This window comes from Anser anser (genome assembly GCF_964211835.1).
Source record: "Anser anser genome assembly, chromosome: 8".
In the NCBI taxonomy this organism is placed as follows: Eukaryota; Metazoa; Chordata; class Aves; order Anseriformes; family Anatidae; genus Anser; species Anser anser.
The window spans coordinates 26,598,588-26,619,055 of record NC_139728.1 but is presented as its reverse complement, the minus strand read 5'-3'; the positions used below and the strand labels follow the sequence as shown (position 1 = coordinate 26,619,055).

The 20,468-nt window shown below is 43.8% G+C and overlaps 1 protein-coding gene and 1 long non-coding RNA gene across 3 annotated transcripts in view; both read left to right on the top strand.

Annotated features, from left to right (window-relative positions):
- The window catches only part of LRP8 (LDL receptor related protein 8), a 173,059-nt gene that overhangs the window by 27,975 nt on the left and 124,616 nt on the right, over nt 1-20,468 (top strand). The window lies entirely within an intron of this gene.
- Nucleotides 1-20,468, top strand: part of LOC310903572 — a 65,318-nt gene that overhangs the window by 27,048 nt on the left and 17,802 nt on the right. Inside the window, exon 1 of the long non-coding RNA XR_014587607.1 lies at nt 1-20,468. This exon is cut by the window's left edge and continues 27,048 nt beyond it. This is a non-coding gene — a long non-coding RNA (uncharacterized lncRNA).

Below are 20,468 nucleotides of genomic sequence, written 5' to 3'. Positions count from 1 at the left end.
ATGGCTCCAAGTCTCAGCTTTGCTGGGCTGCCATGGGAAGAATTGCTGATTACCTGGCAGTCTTAGGAAAATACATTATTTAGAGTAACAGAATTGCTCTATAATCTCATTTAAGTGTTTAAAAACAAAACAATTTTGATTCAGTGAGCAGAAGAGCATCATCAGCTACTGTGAATATGAGATCTATTAAAAGAGATCTTCCTCTAGAGAGTCAGAAATGGGCTGAAGTTAAATGCTTTGCATTTGGACCCCAGTTTAGTTCAGTTAGCAGATCTAGTGTTAAAAGTGCTTCGTATTTACCAGGAGATAAATTGAACTTAGTTCAGTGTCCTAGGATGTCTGGATGCACTAACTGTGCTGACAGCACGTAAACTGTCCTGGCATATCTAGATGCAGCAACTTCTGAGGCTAGTCTGAAGTCTGTAATATATGTATAGCTTAGACAGATTTAATTAGAAAAATGAATTGGCATCTGTCCCCTGCTAATTTTGGTGTATAATAATTTTTACTACTTGTTTGTAATTATTAAAATAATAATAAGCTGCCCTGACTTTAGGGCATTCATTCCTTCTCCCATGGTTTTAGTGAAAACTGCACATACGTGTGCTGCTTCCTGCTGAACCAGCCAAAACAGACAAGCAAATTGTTGCTCATGGACACATCCCTGCAAGCAGATGATTATGGGTCTAAAGGGGCAAGCATACGCTCTCAAAGGCTTCTACGAAATGTGCATTTGTATGTTTGTAGATATTTTTTGTTTACTTGTTGGTTTTCCCCTCATTCTTTCTCCTCTCCTGATTTTTTTTTCAGGCATTTTTTTTTGGCATCTGCTGTCAAAAAGTTTGTCCCTTCATTAAGACTCCAAATTTAAAAGACACCAAAAAGCTGAAATAACCATTTTAGCTGATAGAAGCAATTACAGATTCTTCCAGACAGCAAAATGAAAACGTCAGTGAAGCTTGGACAATTGCTGCATAGATGTTAATCAAGAGGGACACAGGCAGATCCTGAATTATTAAAAATGAAATAATGTTTCTGAAGCTGTGATACGCCCTGATGAACTGTGCTCAGGGAACAGATTTTGGCCATCCGAAGTTCTCTTATCAGGTACGGTGGAGTAAGAACTGAGCATCCTCGTCTCGTTGCCTTTCATCAGCTGGAACATCTTTTCAGCTTTGAATTTCTGAGGCTGTTTTATTGCTTGTGCTGCCATTCCCCCTCCCACCCTCCTGCTTTGTTTGCTTGACAGGATGAAAAGGCAGAAAGTGAAGCAGGCAGCCACATTTCCATAAGCTTAGACAAACTATTTCTTTCTTTTTCTTTCTACCCCAGACAGAGTGCTTATAATTAGTCATTCCTGCTGTGGATGAAGCAGAGTTCTCAGAAGAAAGCTTTGGTGGTTTCTTACCAGCAAGAGTGAAAAATAAAACGAATGCAATTCATCGTTAATTTGGGGAATACTTGTTAGCCTCATAATCCAGGCAAATAATTTTCTTCAGCCGTGTTTGTCAGAAATGCTGTAGCAAAGCAGAGACCTTGTGGTACTTTTCCTTGTCATGCGGAGATCAGACAGTGCTGGCAGCGTTGGTGTCTTGAAGCTGAATGCAGAATTAAAAGCTTCTTAAAGAAGCCAGGCTATCAAAATGGCACCGAGAAAACTCGTTACACTGCTTAACGGTTGGCTGCGATAATCTGAGCTTCTCTATTTCTACATTTAATTAAAAATGGACCCACGTTGCAGAGTGTGGGTCTGGGCTGGGAGGATGTTTGTGGGGGTATTTTCAGGACTCCTGAAGCTGGCAGTATTGAGCTCCTGGCTTTGGCTGATGAGCATTTTTAGGGTTGAGATGGAGAAGAAAGAGAAGTGTTGAAATAAAACTCAAGCTATTTTACTCATTACTAGAGAAGCTTAGAGCATAAATGGTATTGCAGACCCCTCCTGGTAACAGTTGTAAAGCAACTGTTTGGTAGTAAGATGTGAAATGCATGATTTTTAGCCTTGTAGTCTAGGTGATCAAGACAAGTTATTTTTGTCACTGTTCTCAGTACGAGGTCATTTATCCTCTTTGTATAGAGGTAAGATGTGATATGGTCCTCTCTAACCCTGTAAGGCTTTTTCTCTTGTCCGTTTTTAGTAGAAAAGGAAAGGAAAATTACGGTGAAAAATAAGCGTATATACCCTGGCCGTGAAAGTTGCATTGCATTGGTGCAGCTGAAGGGATGAGTCCTCGGCCAGCTGAGTGTACAAAGCTGCTTGGGTGGAGCTCCAAACACAACTCTGATGTGCTGTGAATTCAGGACTTGTGTGTACATTGCAGAAAGAACTAGCGTGTTATAACTTAATCTATTAGAATTTGGGCCCTCACTGCATATTTTTGCCACACAGTAGATTTTAAGAACTGTTGATCCTAATAAATGTATATCCTAGTATATATAATATATACTATATATACAATTCATTGAATCTTTTTTTTTTTTTTTTTTTTAAGCAGGTTTGGTATTTCCTGTAGCAGTAAACATGAAATTGCATTTTAAGTTCTATTTAATTATTCTGGAAAATGAATTCCTTCTGGCAGCTTGTACCGCTGTAGAACTGAGAAATGTTTTAAGAATTTCTTGGTCAGAGATTCCAAAAATCGGCAGAATAACTACTGCTGTGCCCAATACTCCTTAGGTTTTACTGGGTTAACTGAAATTCTCTTTGTAAAGTCAGCTCACTCCACAACATATTTACCACTTAACTGAGTTTTAATTGACCCTTTTATTTTTATAATGATGGGGAATAATGCTCTGGTAAATGTATTTTCCAGTTGCTGATTTTCCTAATAGGAAAAACAGCCTTAGATTGTAAAAGACAGAGACTTGGTATCATGGAAATCAGCTGCCCTTCTTTTTTTAAAGATAACAGGGTCCTCTTTTAACCTCGGATGGCACTCTGACTTGCTTCCTGTCTTTTCTTCATTACATTGGCTCCTTGCCTTGAAGAAGAGATGGCTTTTTAATAAAGCCACTAAAATCCACCAACTCCGAATCTTTCAATCCAATTAGTATGGTAGATTAGTTCTTGACTCTCCCTCTCCAGCTCTAGCACTTGTGAATCAAGTGTTTGTTTTTCACTGCAAGGTTTTGCTAGATTGAAAAGATTTCTTTTTTTTTTTTTTCCCCTTTATGATTTAGCTTGCATTGTTATCACGGCTCTCAAATGTTAATGATAACAGTTTGACATAAAGCATCAGCTAGGCACCGACTGTTGTGCTTTGTAAGGTAAAGCTTGTTGTAAGGTTCTTGGAGACAAAGCAAGGTTCACATCCTGGAGCTGCGAACATGGCTGGGAAGGGAGTTATCTTGTCTGGTGCTGTAGCGCTGTCCGAAAGGGCAACCCCCTATGTCCCCCCCGGGAGTGGTAGTATGGGTACACCCCAAGCTTTGTATTGCACTCACCAGTTCGAAGACAAAGCGTGGAATGATAGATGTATAATTGTTGACCTTAATTACAATCTAAGAAGTACACTGTAAATTCTAAGGAAACTAATCTGGTCTGGAAAGGATAATGATTTTTTAATTCTAGAAATGCCACTTCTAAAATAGTTGTGCTTGGGCTGATGTAGGTGGCTGCTGAGCACAGGATACTGATTAGAAATTAACATGGGATTTTTTTTTATTTTTATTTTTTATTTTAAATTCCCAGCAAGTTGCTTTCAGTGTCCCCAGCACAGGGCGGGGAGGTTGGATTTGGCTGGATGGCATTTTTGTTTGTTATACTGATTCTCAGGTGGCACCAGAGCCAAGCAGATCCCTGGCGTATCTTTAGATGAGGGCTGCTCTCCTCCGTGCCATCTAGAAAAGTCTGTCTGCTGGCAGAAATGGCTACCTAACATCATCCTTGCCCATCTCTGGTGTACTCAGCCTTCTCCTTCCCTTTTCCGGCTGATGGCCTGTCCCCACAGCCATTGCCCTACACGTCAGCCCCAAAATTATTGAGCTGTACTTGAACATGACCAGTTTTGAGATGGAATACTCATTTTCTGTGGCTTCTATTTTAATCTCTAAACTTCGGCAGAGAACTGTTGCTATGAGAAATGCTTTACCTACCTAGAGATTTCTTCTAGTGCAGAAGACAGGTTGTGGTTAAGTGGACCAATTTTTTGCCTCCAAAAAAAGCCTTGCTTTTTGCTAGCCTCCAAATGGGAACTTGATTTCTCAGCCAGTTTCTGTTGCAATTTTTACTGAAAATTCTCAGACGTGGTTGGGGCTGGGTGTACTGTGAGTACATTAAACCAAATCCTGCATTTGTGCTCCGTTCCCTGCTACAGGAATTAAGCATCTGTTTTGATTGGAAAGTATCCCTCAGCTGTATACACACTTAGAACATAATGTGGGGGTTTGGACAAAAGAAATGCATGCAGACAAGCTCTGTTGTACATTCAGAAGCGTGCAAATATCTTTACTGCTTGTAATAAAAAGATGAATAAAATATGTGGAGGTTATGCTATATATCTTGGCGTGGGATGGCATTTGTACCAAGAGCAATATACTGAATTTGTAGCCTGCTGAGGATAAAGTTTTATAAACCTCTTTTGTTGTACAAGTTTAATAAGGATTAAATACTTAATGAAACAAGTAATTTGAATGCAGGCAAAACAGAGCTAGGATGGTTACCTGGTAGTGCTACATGTAGGTGGTATATTTTAGCCAAGGATTTTGAGACATTTTGTAGATATCTGTTATAAACTTCACCTCTACGCCCCTGTGAAGTAGAGAAGCTCTACGATGTGTCACGTATGGGCAGATAATTCCCGTCTGTGTCAGCTGTGCCTCTGGAGGTGGCATGTTACAATTAAAGCTGTCGGAGGGGACTTTGTTTTAGAGGAGTGGGCTGTTGGGTGCACTGAGGGCAGCCTGCAACCTCGCCATGTCTCCGAGGCCTTGCGCAAACAACAGCGCTCATCAGTTCTGCAGAACCACCAGAGACCCTGCCTTCTTCAAAGCGGAGTTTTTAAATCCTTCGTGGATTCTGCAGTGGATTATACCATTAAAAATGTAATGGGAATAGACGCTTCTAATCCTTCAAAACAGTAGTGTGTTCTTGAATCACTAGGCATAAATAATGTTTAAAACGTCTACAGCTATCTTTGGAAAAATTTTATAATGTTGATGCTTGGGTTGCAAATGTATCACAGTAGTTGGAGGAAATATTTTAAAATTAAGAATAAATTTCAAACAAAAAAATGTAATTAACAAAAGAAATCTTAATTTGAATATAACAATGCAATTTTTGAGGTAACTCAGTGATGCAAGACCATATGTGCAATTTAATTTCCAGTCTTTATACATATTTTTTGCACGCAGTATAAGCATAGTGTATGTTTAAGGTGTATAAAACTGTTTTTAAGCTCTATGCTGCTGTTTTGTTGGATGAACTGAAGCGTGCTTTCTTATTGCACACTTAAAGCAACTTGCCAAGGCAGGAGGCCTCCCCGAGTTTCCTTTGAGGCAGATTACAGTTCTGTACCATTTTTTACTCCATAGCTGAATCACAGCTGCATAAAAGCATGATTTTTGTAGCGATTTTTTTAATGCAACAAGGCACAATTCATTTCTGTATACACTTGATTAATCTAACTCACATGGAAAACCAAGCCCTTTCAGATTTTACAATGAAACATCATCTATGAACCGTCTCGCCTTGTAAGAGAAATATTCCAGCCATATCACCTTGACTTAAAATGTTTTATTGTATTTATACTGTAGATTAAGTTCCCATTTAAGCCTAATATACTGATCCTTTGTGTTCTGCTGCTTCGCTAAAATTAAAAGGTTGCTTCATATCTTTGAAAAATATTCATCTAAAACTCTGTCCATGCTCCCTTTATAAGGGAGAACACTGTATGTGGGCACATATATATGTATATGCACATATACATACACTAATCAGTCTGTTTTCAGAGTGCTATTATATTTTGAACACGTGCAATTCCTTATTTTGTTTCGCTTTAGCTTGTCTTCTTCAGGGAAGTCATCTTTACTGTGATTTTTCTCTATTTTGATGTTCCTAATGGCATTTATAAAGAGAAAGGCAACAGCAAGTTGATCACTGAATTATTTTCAAAGAGAAGAACAGTGAAAAGAAAGACAAGCAAATGAGCATTTGCACAATTAAATGTGTTTTTCAGATACTTCCAGCTTTTTAAGACCAGTTCAGCTCCATCAGAGCAGGGACTTTTGTTGCACACCATTGGTTATGTTATGCTACTTATTTAGTCTTGCTCAGCTGCTTAAAATATGATGAAGGAGTTGGTACATTAAGGCTCTCAACATTACCAGTGTGGAATTTTGAACAGTTGTCAACAGCAAAGAAAATATTGCACAACTTTCCCTGCTTCAAATAAGACCATAAAGGGGAGTGTGTTTTAAAATAACGGGAAGCACAGGCAAATATACGTTGGAGAGAAATCTGCTCTTTAGTTAGGATGTTACTACACTCTGTGGTAGAGAGACGATGGGTAGGTCTGCAAAATCTCTGAATAGGTATCTCGCTGCGTTCTTCTGTGTCACACTCAGATTTCTTTACCTCAGGACATAAACTGTCAATGTATGATGCAGGCAGAACGTACTCTCCTTTGAAAACATCTAGGGAAGAATAACTTATGTGGATGCATCACTGTGCAGTTACCATTATAATTTATGCCTCATTCTTGCTTCGTTTCAAGCTGCCTTCAGCTCCTCCTTTTGCTCCTCCCGTCTCCTTTGAGGCTTTGCTTTCAGCACGCAGTGATGGGGTGACCCAGATTCCCAGAGGTGTCTTGTGAATGCAGGGCTGATGCATTGCTTTCAAAGTCTTTTGTTGGCAACTCCTGTCCCTACTAGATGATCTTATTTTCTTTCCTGCTCATCGGTTTCTGACAGGTGCATCTACCAGTAGTGGTTTAATACAGTTTGCATTAACTAGCAGCATGTGTGCCTGGATATTTGTGTGAATACAAATGGCTGTAGCGGTTGGATGAGGGGATGGACAGGTGTGTTCAATAAAATAGATCAGTGGGGGGTGTGGGAGGTGGAGAGAGGGCAAAAAGCCTGCAGGCAGGGGAGATTTATGGTGGGGCCTGAGGAGCTATGAAGTCAGGTAAGATAGAGCTGGAAAAAAACAGTGGAAATGAGAGGAGGGGGTGGCTACTCCCTGGTTATGAGCAAGAGGAGCAGGGAGTGGGAACAGATGGCTCTAAATTGTAATCTGTGGTGCTCCGTGCCTTTCTGTGATCAAACTGTGATTGACTTCTTATTTGAAGGTGGAACTGAGGATTTTGCAGTCAATACATTGAAAATGGGGTCTCGAAGAGGCAAACATACAGTTCTGGTGGCTCCTGAAGAGGAGAAAGAGTTGGAGGGGGTGCACTTCTGTTGCAGGAGTACAAGATGTAGCTGGCAGGAATGGGGCAAGAGCGGTCATGAGCCTTTTCTGAGGGGCTGCTGTGTTGAAAAGACAAAAGTTCAGAAAACATGGCCTTGTCCCAATGCTTCTTGAGCACTGACACACTTGGGGTCAGGACTTCCCTGGGAAGCCTGTCCCAGTGCCCAACCACCCTCTTGGTCAAGAACCTTTTCCTAACACCCAGCCTGACCCTCCCCTGTCCCAGCTCCATGCCGTTCCCTCGGGTCCTGTCGCTGTCCCCAGAGAGCAGAGCTCAGCGCCTGCCCCTCCGCTCCCCCCGTGAGGGAGCTGCAGGCCGCCATGAGGCCTCCCCTCGGCCTGCTCTGCTCTGGGCTGAACAAACCAAGGGACCTCAGCTGCTCCTCATACATCTTGCCCTCCAGGCCTGTCACCGTTGTCGTTGCCCTCCTTTGGACATGATCTAATATCTTATACCCTCCTTCTATCATGGAGCCCAAAAACTGCACACAGTACTCAAGCTGAGGCCATGCCAGTGCTAGGTGTAGTTGCCTCGTCACCTGGGGCTGCAACCAGCTTGGACAGGGAACAAGCCGGTCATTTATAAATGAGTGCTTCAAAACACGCCAGTAATTACTGAATTTGGCTTCAGAGGAATATTTGCTTCCCTGCTGCTTGGCTCTACTCCTGTTTCTTTCTTCTTGCTTGACTTGTTGCCTTGTATGTTGTTAGTGAATCTGGCAGTGGCAATGAAGTGCATGTATCAGCGATAACTTCTTCATTAAGGTACTGGGTTTGGCTGGAACAGGGTTAATTTTTTTTCATAGTTGTCGGTATGGTGCAATGTTGCAGATCAGTGGTGGAAAATAGTGCTGATAACATGCTGCTGCTTTAGCTGTCGCACAGCTGTGCCTGCGAAGTCGGGGTCTCCTCACACTGCCCTGCCAGCACAAGAAGCTGGGAGGGGACACAGCCAGCGGGTAGCCTGGGGTAGGGGAAGAGAAAAGGGTGGAGGAAGACTACAGCCAGTTGGAGTTAACTAAGTAGTAGGGTCTAGTTTGTGAATACGCCACAGGTTAGACTGCTTGCAGAGCTTGCTTGGAGGGATTAAGAACTCGTCCAAGTGGTAGCTGCAAGACACCAGGATGGAGGGAACGGCAGCCTTCCCATCCCGTCCTTTCAGCAGGTGTGAAAATTGAAGGTGGTTATTTCCTTGAATGAGGCAGATTTGAAGAGGGCTGGCTTCAGGAGCCTGGGACCCAGTGCTCTCTCTGGCTGCGGTGTGCAAAAGGTCTCTGTCAGCCCCTTCGCAGGGTCGTGGTTGGTGTCTGGTTGGCTCCTTCTGTCCGCTGCTAGTGGGAGCGTCAGAGCCCGCCTAATGGAGCAAAGGGTCTGTGTCTGTGGGGCGTTTGCCATTGGCTTTGGATGTTACTTGAGAAGAAGCGGTATGTATTTATCTTCTTGGGGTTAAATTTTATTAAAAGGTGCCTGACTTTTTTTTTTCCCCTTCCATTTTTATCATATGTTCTCTGGCAGGATTGTGGTACCTACATTGTATATCCTGTATGCCTCTGACATGCATTGAATTCGCTTGAATTATTTGTGGCTTGTGTTCCTGAGACTGTAGCCAAGCACAGTGTTTTTGTTATCTGAGGAAAACAAGCCATGGGGTTTCATATACTGCTGGTTTAAATGCACTTGGCTAAAGAGGATGAAAGCCTCACTGCTTGGCAAGCAGCTGTGTGTTTGCAGCTGCCCAGAAACAGGGGTGCACAACTTGGGAACTCCTAGGCTGTGGAAGACAAGCTCATGCCTTCAGCCTGTGCTGGGATAAGTTGGCGTAACTCGACTGAAGTGTCTGTTGAGGATGGGCAGAGTTTTACAGTCTCTGCTGCTGTTTTCAGGATTGCTGATCTCTGCTAGGTATTTTTTATTCCCACCTGTCTTACGCTCTTGACCCTTCAGAAAGGGTAGGTATGTATCTGTCATAATCTGAGCTGTGATAAATACTGAAGGAATTTCACATCGTTGCTCACCAGCTCCTAACTCTTGAGTTAGCAGCAGCAGCTTTCTGGGCATCCCTAGGATGCAACCTGAGGTTTGACTGTTTTGGCTGAGCTTCGTTGCCTGGAATGTGATACTGGTGGGTTTGGAAAGTGTTGTAAAAGGACATGAAGTGCAGTTGGGTGGAAAGTGCAGAGGACACCTTGGCTTCATTTCATGGAGTCCATCACCTTTGTTTGCTGACAGATGGAGTGAATGGAAGCTGGCTGTGTCAGGAGACTGCTTGTTTTTGCAGCCAGAAGGAAATGTGATGAGACACACACCGCAGGACAGGAGCTGGGGAAATGTCAAAAGGTCTTTCATGTTGGAGAGGGGGGGACAGGTAGAGCCCTGTGGTGTTCGCAGCTCTAATTACGCATCTCAGGTTTGAGTACAAAATGATAGATCTTCTCTCGTGAAGCTCTTTGAGAATTAAAAAATTGCTTTTATGATGCTATGTTCTTCGTACAACTTCTGGCACTTGGAAACCAAACTGTCGTATGTCGGATGAAGAGCACACTGTGCCCGTTAGCAGCGGTGTGGGCTGTAACAGGTATTTATTTGAAAATCAGCCGTCTTTGAGGTCTGTAGGAGTAAATTCTTGAGTTTGAAAAAAACCCTTCAAAGTGTCAAACTAGCAGTTAAAAGACAAAGGGAACCTACTTGCTTTTATGTTCTTGGGACTGAGTCATTGTTCACTGTCAAATTGCAGCCCAATCTTAGGATTTACTGAAAGGAGTTTGTTCCAGGAAAATCCAGAGAAGATGGTAGCAGTGACGGTGTGGAATGCATGCTGATTTTGGATTGCCTGATGTAGCACGTCTCAAGCTGTGGCCTATGGAGAGCTCTCTGGTACTCAACTGTAACAGCAGAGAAGGAAAAACTGTTGTGGTGGCTGGACGGAAAAGCTGCAGAGCATTGCAAGTGTGCTGTGGGGAAAGCCAGCAGTATTTCCTCTGTTCCAGAAGCCTTCTGCTTTTCAACTCAACTTAAAGGTTTCCTGTGGTTTGTGGGAAGGGTGCTGAAGAACTTTCCCTCTTCCTCCGTTTGTGGCAGGCATTTGAAATCAGGAAGAAAGTCTGCAAACCAAGAAAGTCCAACTATAAAAACTTCTCAGGTTTTGTTGAGATAAAAGTTGTATTTTCCTTTCTTGTCAGGTTGTCCTATAAGACTAGGAGGATGTTTCTAAAATGCTGAACTGCATTACTGCCAAAGGAACAAAAACATACGTAAGCATGCCTGCCTGCTTGTGATTACTGCTTGCAATTATGTCTTTTCATATTCTGAGACTATGTTATTCAGTTGTGTGATGCATCTTGTTCTGCCTTATAAAAATCCTGTGTTCATTGCTGGAATCTTTTGGAAATGCAGGAGTGTAGAGCTAAGACTGCACAACTCTTGTGTACTCGACAATGCAACATGACTATAAATTAAAAAACAAACAAACATGCACAAAACCCCCAAATCTTTAGATAATGTAGAGCATAGTATTTATGGCAACACAAATGTTTCAAGATTATGCATGGAGCAGTGAGTAAAGAAGAGTTGCAAGAATTTGCAGATTGTGTCTTCCACCTTTGCATCAACAGCGCAGTCGTTTGATGCACTTACAGGAAGACTCATGGCTGGCAGAGAGCTGAAAAGAAGGACAATATAGGGGTGTACCTTGATATCCCTTGAAACTGGCATTTGAAAGCAGTTGCACAAAAGGGAACTGCATCTTTGGCAGGAACAACAAAATGGGCAAATTTCTCCACTGCCACTCAGAGCTGGAAGATGCTGATGGATTATGAGGAAGTGTGTGGTTAGAGGTGAGTAACACGAACAGCTGCTTTATTTTCTAGTTCAATTCAGTGTTACATGAATTAATGATAAACATCAAGCAACAGCTTCTTTGAGTGATGAGATCCACTGTGTTGAGAGGAAGTTGTAGTTGGCTTCTGGAGAACAGCTTGTCTTTCACTGGTGTTCTCTGCTTAGACAGTTCTTTCTGCTGGCATGTGAACTGCCTGAAGAAAGCAGAAGGATAAGAAGATGTGAACGACATTTTTTTCCTCCACCCTCCTGTGCAGGCTTGAGGTAGGGTAGAAGTTACAGCTGGGTAGAAGAGAATGCTGTTTCCCTACTACTGAGGCTTTGGAATATAGTGCTGAGCGGTGTAAAAATAAACTTGAACAAATATATGCTCTTCTGTCAAAAATCGCAAAGACATGCTCTAGATTTGATGAGCATTTGTCTAGGCATTGTAAATATATTCCTAAAAAACTGGGTTTGACAGACAGGGAAGGACAAGCGAGCTGTAGGATTTCAACATTTTTGAAGTCTCATTTTCATTTCTGGACTCTCAATCGTCTTTTGTGTGCATGTGTACGAATACCCATGCAGGCAGTGTTCCCATTATGAACTAGTTTCCAACTTGAGTGTTTCAGAATTCCAAAATTTTGCTGTTGGCATTTCAAATGATCTCAGGCTCACTGTGGCACAGGGGTACCCTAAGCAAATACTTCTGCTCAAGGTACCAGTACAGGTCAGTGACACTAGTATGCCTGGAGCGATATCTGCAACTGAGAGGCAAGATTTGGTGGGTAACGCAGAGTTTGCTCAGCGAAGGGGCAGGCTGTGTGTGTTCATGTGGTGGTTTTATGTTTGGCTGGTTGGTTAATTAAAAAAATACATCTATTGCAGTCTTTATTCCGGAATAAGTATTTTGGGAGAGCTATTTTGGTAAACTTCCAAGCGCAGATTACTTTGGAGCTTCTTATTTTCTTCCACCCCTAATTGTCTCGGGCTCCTGCCAGCAATTGCCCACCCCTGCATATGGAAGAGCGCTTGCGGGCAGGGGCGCGGGCAGATCTGGGCGGCGCTGCAACCTGCCCCCTGTGCCCCGCAGCCTCCCTGCGGCGCAGCCCTGCAGAAGGATGGGGACCCCACTGGGAAGCTCCACGGGGCACAGGCAGTGCTTTGGTATCCAATTCAGAGGATTAATCCCGCTTTCTGTTCCTTGGTCTCTGCAGCCAGTTGGCCTAGCGTTCATACTCAATTTGCCCACTTCTCCAGTGCACTTGTGTAAATCTGCTCAAGCGTTTAAGTCTGAAAGAGCAAACAAACGGGAATGAACAGACGGCTCTGCTGGCTCTGGAGGGGTCGCTCGCTTCTCTTCCCTTGTTCCCATGAATGTGGCTCCTTCCAGGAGACACAATGCCGTCTGTCAGCTCTCCTTTCCCAAATGAAGGCTTTGCTGGGAAGTGTGAAGTGCCGTCTGTACACCCAGCACCTCCGCTCCTTCAGAAGCATCCCTGGAAACTGGACACGTGCGCGGTCCCTTCCTTTCTGCTCGGCTCGCCTGTGGCTGTTGGGGTGCCCCGGTGCTGCGGGCAGTGGCTGTGTATGAACAGAGGGGTATACACCTGGGAAGGGACTACGTGCTCTATACAAAGTGGTACGTAGGGTTTTACCGAAGGATGATGCAGACCTTTGGCTGTGTTTTCAAATGCTGGGACCTGACCCACAGCCGATGGAGCTGTGCTTTGCTAAGTGCTGCAATGAGGGTTGGCCTGCTTTGCACACTGGCCGTAAAACAGAGCTATTAATCAAGCCAGGCTTCTATCATCTAATAGGTTTTCTCACACAAAGGTGCCGGTTTTGTTTTATTGTAGGTTATGGCTTGGTTTAATACATGCCTACGTTCTTTATTGCAGAAATCTGGCCACACTTGAGATTAAGGCATTTTTTCAGTTCCTTATTGCTTGTGTCATGTTGCAACCGTTTTCTTCATTTGGTGCTGGTCACTCAGCAAACCTCAATTGTTCTGGATGCTTTGGTGTCCCAGGTTATTATTGCAAGGGTTCTTCAAAATGCTCCTTCTCCTGCATCCTGCGATGGATTCTGCCTTATGCAGTACTGCACTTTCTGCGTTCTGGCACAGCACTTTGCAAATTACCCTGCTTGCTTTGCTGTCTGTATCCTCTTAACCCTCCTACTTCTTAGTCTTGTGCTAAATGCCCAGCTCCCAATTTGAGTAAATTAGAGAAAGCAAACTTTCTGACCAAATTCAGGTCAAAGTTTCAGGCTGGATTTCTCATGGGAAATTAAATTTTGCCTATTTTAAATTCCCATGCAAACACCTTAGACATGACATTGATTCCAGCCTCTAGGTCTTCTGTTGCAATGCCTGTCCTATTTTTAAAGGCTGCTGCAGTCCATCCTTGAGCACCTGGTGCTACAAAGGTTACAGGGCGTCGTGCAGAACTGGTCCTGACAGCATCTTCTCAATTGGAAGAGCCGTAAAGTCTGTAACTCCATCACTTAAATTCTGTGTTCTTGTTGTCAAACAAAGGAACGTCATGAGATGAAAAGGAAAAATATGTAGGACCTGCTACGTAACTTCACAGTAACTCATAATGAAGCCTGTTTAGCGCTATATAAAATACTTTAGCATTTGGTGACAGGTTCTCCCAAGAAAGAGAAGGTTCTTGTACTTCAGTGGCTGCAATGTGTTTTGGGGGCTCCCAGACAGCAGGTGTAAGAAAGGGAATCAGGCAGGCTCTCAGCACTTCTGTATATCAGGTCTGTTTCCTCTCTCCGTGCTCGTCCCATGAGTATCTGGTTTGGTGTGCCAACTTGCATCCGTGTCAAAATGTAGTTCTCCTAAACTGTCTGGTTCATTTAAAATCCAGAGCCTTGCTGGGAAGCCAGTTCTCCAATTTTATTTATTTATTTTTTTTTCAGTGAATCATCTTTCAAAAGCTGATGGACATGGCTTTTTTTTTTTAATCTGATGTACAATGTTTGCTTTTGCAGTGGAAAGTTAGTACAAAAGTGGCTCTCAAACTTCTCGTGTCCCCATTTTTGTTTCAAACTCTCCTACTACGGTTGTTTCATCTGACTTGTGATCCCACTTGGGATCCGTGCCCTGTTTTGAGAGCTACTTGCCTAGACGCTCGTAAGAGCGTATTGCTTTCTGCAGACCCCAGCAGGAGTTGCCACTGCTCGAATCCCAAAAGGCATTCTTCTGGGGATCCTTATTCTGTGGAATTATTTAGGAGCAGAAGACTGGGCCAGAATCACTCGTGGCCTATCTACATTAAAAGCAGGAACTTTGCTACGCTGCTGCTGATTCTTGTGTTATTACACAGTGTTTGGCTTTAGTTTAAAATGTCAACTATAATCAAACACACAGATGTTCCCTGTTGATTATACACAAGGATTCCTGCAAAAGGAGCTTATTTATAAATAATATTTGCAATTCCTGTTCAAGTCCTTTGTGAGCTTCAGTGAGAATATCGCTCCACTGATCCTTTCTGCCTTCCCTTCCACCGAGGTAAGATGTTTTCTCTGGTGTTAGTGCTGCCAGGCTCAGCCCTCCATCCAGTCGGCGTGCCCTGATGCTTTGCATTCATCCACGTTTCTCTCATGCTATTAAGCAGATGTTTAAAATGTCACAGAACTTGCCAGCTCGCCTGTTGCACAGTTCATTTATGATTATTTATTTGTCTCCTGGTGATCTTCTGCAAGACTGGAGAGGAGAGGAAGTGGATGAGTTGCTTAAGACCTAATGTCACCTCCCCGATGGAAGGTCACCGGCACAGCAAGCGAATTGAGAGAGCCTTCCTGGTGGGAGCTGCTGGATAACTCCACCAGCATGAAGGCATCTGCGGTTCTCTTGGTGAAGGGGAAGAGGCAGGCTGACCTTGAGGACAGGCTTCTCCTTTGAAGACCTCACAGTAGACAGGACACCCAGACAGAGGCATATGGTGTGGGACACTAGGGGACATTCTCGCAGAAGCTTTATTGGGCCAGGATAGGAGGGGAAAGAAGGTGGAAGAAGGACTTCAGGAACTACCCACGAGGTGTTGACTTGGAAATGCAAAAAGCATTCATAAGTCCTTGAAGGTAACCGGAGGGTGACTAGCATCGTGCCTCGATCCAGGCTCCTTTCCATCAGAGAAAGGCTTTTTCATTACCCTAATGTGACTCACTGCACCTCTCCCCTCCTCTTATTCATTTTTTCCCCATGCTGCTCTGAAATGGGAATGAAACGCTGTCCTCCAGTAGCAGGCCAGAACTCTCAGATCCTTTTTTAGTTTTTCAGGGGAAAAAGCAAGCTGCAGAGCTGATTCCTGAGAGTCCTTGGGAAAAAATAAAAAATAAAAAAATGGGCCTTGTAAAAACAAGTGATTTTACTTATTGCAATTGAGGAGTCAATTAACTGGCTAATTAAAGCAATTTCTCATTACATAATTGAATTCTGGTTCATCACCATTTCCACTCTGCAAGACTGCCCCAGAGAGCAGAGCTGTCTGAGCACTCTGTGCAACGAACAGAAGAAACAATCACTCTTCTAGCGGCATAAAGCTTCTCAGGAGTCTGGGAAAGGGAGCGATGGCTGGGTGGGACTTCCCTTGGTCGCTTGTGGAAATAAACAAGGGGATGACATCCAGCTGGTTTAATAAAAAAGCACTTTCCTCAGACTTGTTTCTAGTGCCAAACAGGAGCAAAAAGAGGAGGTGACGAATACTGGAGACCCAGCTGTTAGCACAGAAAACACGAGGTTTGGGATGCCCAAGGATGCGGGACTGGTTACACTCTGCAATATGTGAATGTCTCGGACTCCAAGCATTATGTGAGGTTTGGACATGCCAATGCTTGTCCAGTGCACTCTTAAATTGGCTGAGAGGAGAGGGAGCTTTTATGTTCTGGCAGCTTCCTCTGTACAGAAAGATAGAGTGAAGACGGAGTTATTTTTTAATGAAGGATGAATTAGGGAAGTGATAACGTGCTGAAATGTTTTATGGTATTTGCAGGTATATGAAAAAAAATGGATGAGAAGAGCTTGAAACAGTTTAAAATCTACAATATGGGGTTGCAGTGGGCATAAGTAAAACCAAGCGTGGTGTCAAGCCAGGCCATCGGAAGAAGACAACAGAGGGCCAGGTTAATGACATTTGTTGCTGTTGGGTCATGATTTGACAACAAGCGTGTATGGCAGGGAGGTTTTTGAAGTTAGGACATGACTGCTTCAAAGCCCAGAAGAAACTGCAGTTGGCAGCTGATGTGGACTTTGAAGACTGAATGAGACACGATTAAAAGAGCTGCATTTAAACCAGTCAGCATCCCTCACCAGCGTGGTACCTGGTGACTCTGAACGCCCCGATTGTGTTGTGCCTTGGAAGGAGGGCTGGCAGCAGAATCCTTCCTGGATTTTGGATCCTCACGGTGATGCGAGAAACTAATTAAAATAAGTGAATGTTGTGGATTTGATTAGCACATGGGTATTTTAAATGCCTCATTAGTGACCACAAATTGCTTGAGGGAAAATTAGCTTGTGATTTTTAACTAATGGTTTCAGACTAATGACCAGAGCTCCTACCTGTGTGTGACACCGTTTGGGTGCTCACTGGGCCCCAGGTTCTCATGTAAAAATGCATTGCCTCTGCTTCCCAGGGGCACTTTGGACACAGTCACTTGTGATTGCAAATCCCTCATACAATTGAAAATAACCTGATAGAAATAACAAGTCTTCTATAACTCAGTGGGAAATTTTCATGTTTTCATGTTTAGGACAGGAAAGATGCTTTGAGATGTTTTGAGAATGGCAATACTTAGTGGATAGGGCAGAGCGAGGCCAGGAAAGAAAAACAAAAAAAGGGGGACTGTGGGGGACATCTTTTGGTAATAGTCAACGTCCCTGGTTGTGGTGAAGGAGGGAAACAAGAAAGGGGTAACGATGACTTGACATGGTGGGGTATTTGGTTCCTGCACTTAGATTTTTGATCAAAGTGTGGAGTGGAAGAAAGGGAAGCACAGGAGGCAGATGATGGTATGAGAGCTGGGCGGAGGAATGGGAAGGCTGGGAGAAATAGAAACTGCCTGTATTAATGTGTGTCATGGGGAGGGAAGGAGTGGGTATGCTTCTGTGGAAAAAGCTACTCTACTAGTGGGAAGGCAAGTGGAAAAGTAGATTAGATTATTTATGAAATACATCATCAAGAAAAGGAACAGAAGTTGGGAAATAAAAGTATGCTGGTCTTGTATTTTAAAATATTCGGGCTGTAAAAAAAGCCCTAGGATCTGTTTCAGGGAGCTGCCTAGCACTGGTAGAAACAGATGTAGAAACAAATCTTTTGTGGGTTTAGTTTGGATGAATTTTGCTGTGAGTTGTGTGGTGTTGGGGTATGGTAGGAAGAGAAAGTGTGTGTTTTGCTTTGTTTTAGTATAAAGTATTTCACTCCAGACCACCACTGCTTGGTGTCACAGCTGGTGGAGCTCTCTTCATGCCCCTGAGCAGTGGCATCAGCCTCCATATGCTCCGGATGTCACAGGTGAAACGGGCATTCCTGCTTCCACGTGGGCTGACAGATGCTGGTTCTTACAGTGGCACAGTTTTTTCCTCTCCCGATCAAGTTATCGGCGTCATCACGAAGCTCTCTGCGTCTTTCAGCCTTTAGGGAAGAGGGGCCCAGTTTGGAACGGAAACCTGTGTGTGCTGGCAGCACAAGGTGAAACACCGTCGGGTTAAAGCCTGCTCACGTTCATCGTCCTGTGGGAAGCCTTCGAATTCCCAGGCCAGCACTTCTGACATATCTCAGGTACAGAATCATAAATAAACAATTGACATAGGCCAGGGAACTTCAAAGCTCTCAGTACAATCATAATAGGTTCTAGCTTGATAAATAAACCATGTTGATAGAGTCTAAAGGACTCTTAATCTTTTTTTCCTTCTATCTTAGATCAAAGCTTCCTCACTGAACTGCAGCCTGTCAACTCTCCCTACCCCTTCCCTCCCCATGCATCCCCTGCTCATCTCTCTGTATGAACATCGTTACCCCTGGGACTGGTTTCCTTGCAAGGTGCTCTGTATCTCCTAAATGAAATGGATCCTGATAGATGTTTGCATGTGAAATAGGTCTTAGAAGATGATTATTGATCACCTTCTTTTTTTTAATTGGCATACATAGTCTGGCTTACTAGGTAATGAGGATAACTTGTATTTTAGCTGTTGCAGTTACATCTTCGGGTAGCCTGTGTTGCAGCTTTGGACCCACACAGTGGTGTTTTATTCCCAGCAAGACTAGGACACAGGGAGGTGGTATTTGACAATGATGTTTGGGCAGCTTGAGAGGGTTGCTGATGCCTTCACCCAGACCATTTGTTGCACTTCACACCACTTGGTAGCTGCCTCACCCTCACCATTACCAAGCCTCTCTTTAAGATATCCTGCCCTGTGTTACTGGACTGAAAGCACCAGGGGTTCATCTGAATGTCTCATGAGTTGGTGACAAGTCCTGTGATAAAATTGCCGTGGTTCCACGCTCTGGTTTTTGTGTTGCCCTTTTCCTTTGTGTGTTGTCTGCAGCAGCAGCAAGCTGGCCACAGGGAGGTATGGAGGGGAGCAGGTGCCTACCGTGCTGCTCCGTGTATGCTCTGGGGCTCTTCAGAGACCACACATTGCATAGAAATATCGGGTCTAAGATACAGCCAACACCAAATTCAGCACTCGGTCTGAGAGGGCAAGGGGGTGAGGAGAGAGGAACGTTGCAGGGAGAGGCAGGCTCCTGGTGTCAGCATTTAAATGCTGATATGTCAGGAGCTGGGAAACTGCGTGATGGACAGTTTTGCTGTGACCTGAATCTTAAGGAGGTCTGAAACTTTTTTTTAGCAGGTTGATGTATTAATAACAAGCCTATTGTATATGGATGTGGGAGGGTGGCTGGTTTTTGCATGAAGAGGTCTTTCTGAAAGCCCTGTGTTAGGCAGGGGGTTGATGCACAAGCGTATACTGTACTGCCTCCTGTCCAGAGGAGGAAGCTGCCAGCATTAGCTGAGCTCAAACAATCCCCTTCTTCAAACTCCAGGCAGAAGCCACTGATGGTGTTAGCTTCTTAACAGCTGCATTTACAATGAATCTTGTCACTGAGGACAAATAAAATCTCTAGTGTTGGGCTCCCTTTGGTAATCCCATCTATGAGGAGCTTATCTTTTGTGGAGGCACTGAGACCTCCCTGGGTCTGCTGCAATAGACCCATGTAGAAATAGTGCAGAGCTTGTGCCTGGGTATTTGGCGCAAAGAATTCAATAAATATTTTAGTGTTTTGCACATCTTGTTGCCAAAAACTGAGTCTAAAACTGTCTTCCAGGGAAAGGGATCTTTATGCATGCTCATGTTTGATGCAAGCACTTGTTCTTGCTGTGTGTGGCATAAAAAGGCAAGCTTTAAAATCAATTCTCTCCTCCATTAGCATCCTCAAAGGATGTCTCTGGTCACATCAGAGGCAATCTGCTCTCTCCATCTCTTTTATTATTATTTGTTCTGTTTAAAACTTCATTGCCTATGAAATTGTCTGTCACCCTCTGCAGAGACCTGCCAGTGTCCTGTTGGTGTATCTGCCTGGGAAGAACAGAAGTTCCTTCTGTTGCACCCTGCCCGTCTCCCCCTGGGCTGAGGGAGAAGTGGGTTGTGTTTTTTATAAAACTTTTTTTTCTAATAAAAAGTAACGATTTAAACTACTGTGAAAGCCAGTAAGTGAAATATGGAACTGAGAGCAGAGTACTTCCAGCCAGCCGCTTCTGGACGGCAGGGGAGAACAGAGGAAGGAGGAATGGGGAAATTCAGTGCAAATAAAGGTGTGTTTGGTTAGGTTTCAGACAGGAACTTTAGAAACTTTGTTGGTCATGTAAGGACATGATACTCAGTAGCAAGGTCTTCATTCATGTATTTTACGTTGTTCTTCATGATGATGTGCTTTCCATCTGCACGGGAACTCTCTGGGTGATATTGCACTGCTTAGAAAGTAAGATAGTGTCACATTAATTCCGATCCTCCTGGGGTTTGTGTTTAACCAGTGAGCTGGACAATTTGGACCCCAGGCTGATAAACTGCTCCCATATCACAAGTTCCCTTAAAGCCTGCCCTCATCACTGAATACGTCTGAGAAGAAACTGGACAAAGTGGAAGGAGAATTGGCCAGGCTGGTACGGGAGTGCTGCTGCTGTGCTGATGGGCTGAGCACGCCACTGCTCACTCCAGCAAATCTCCGCA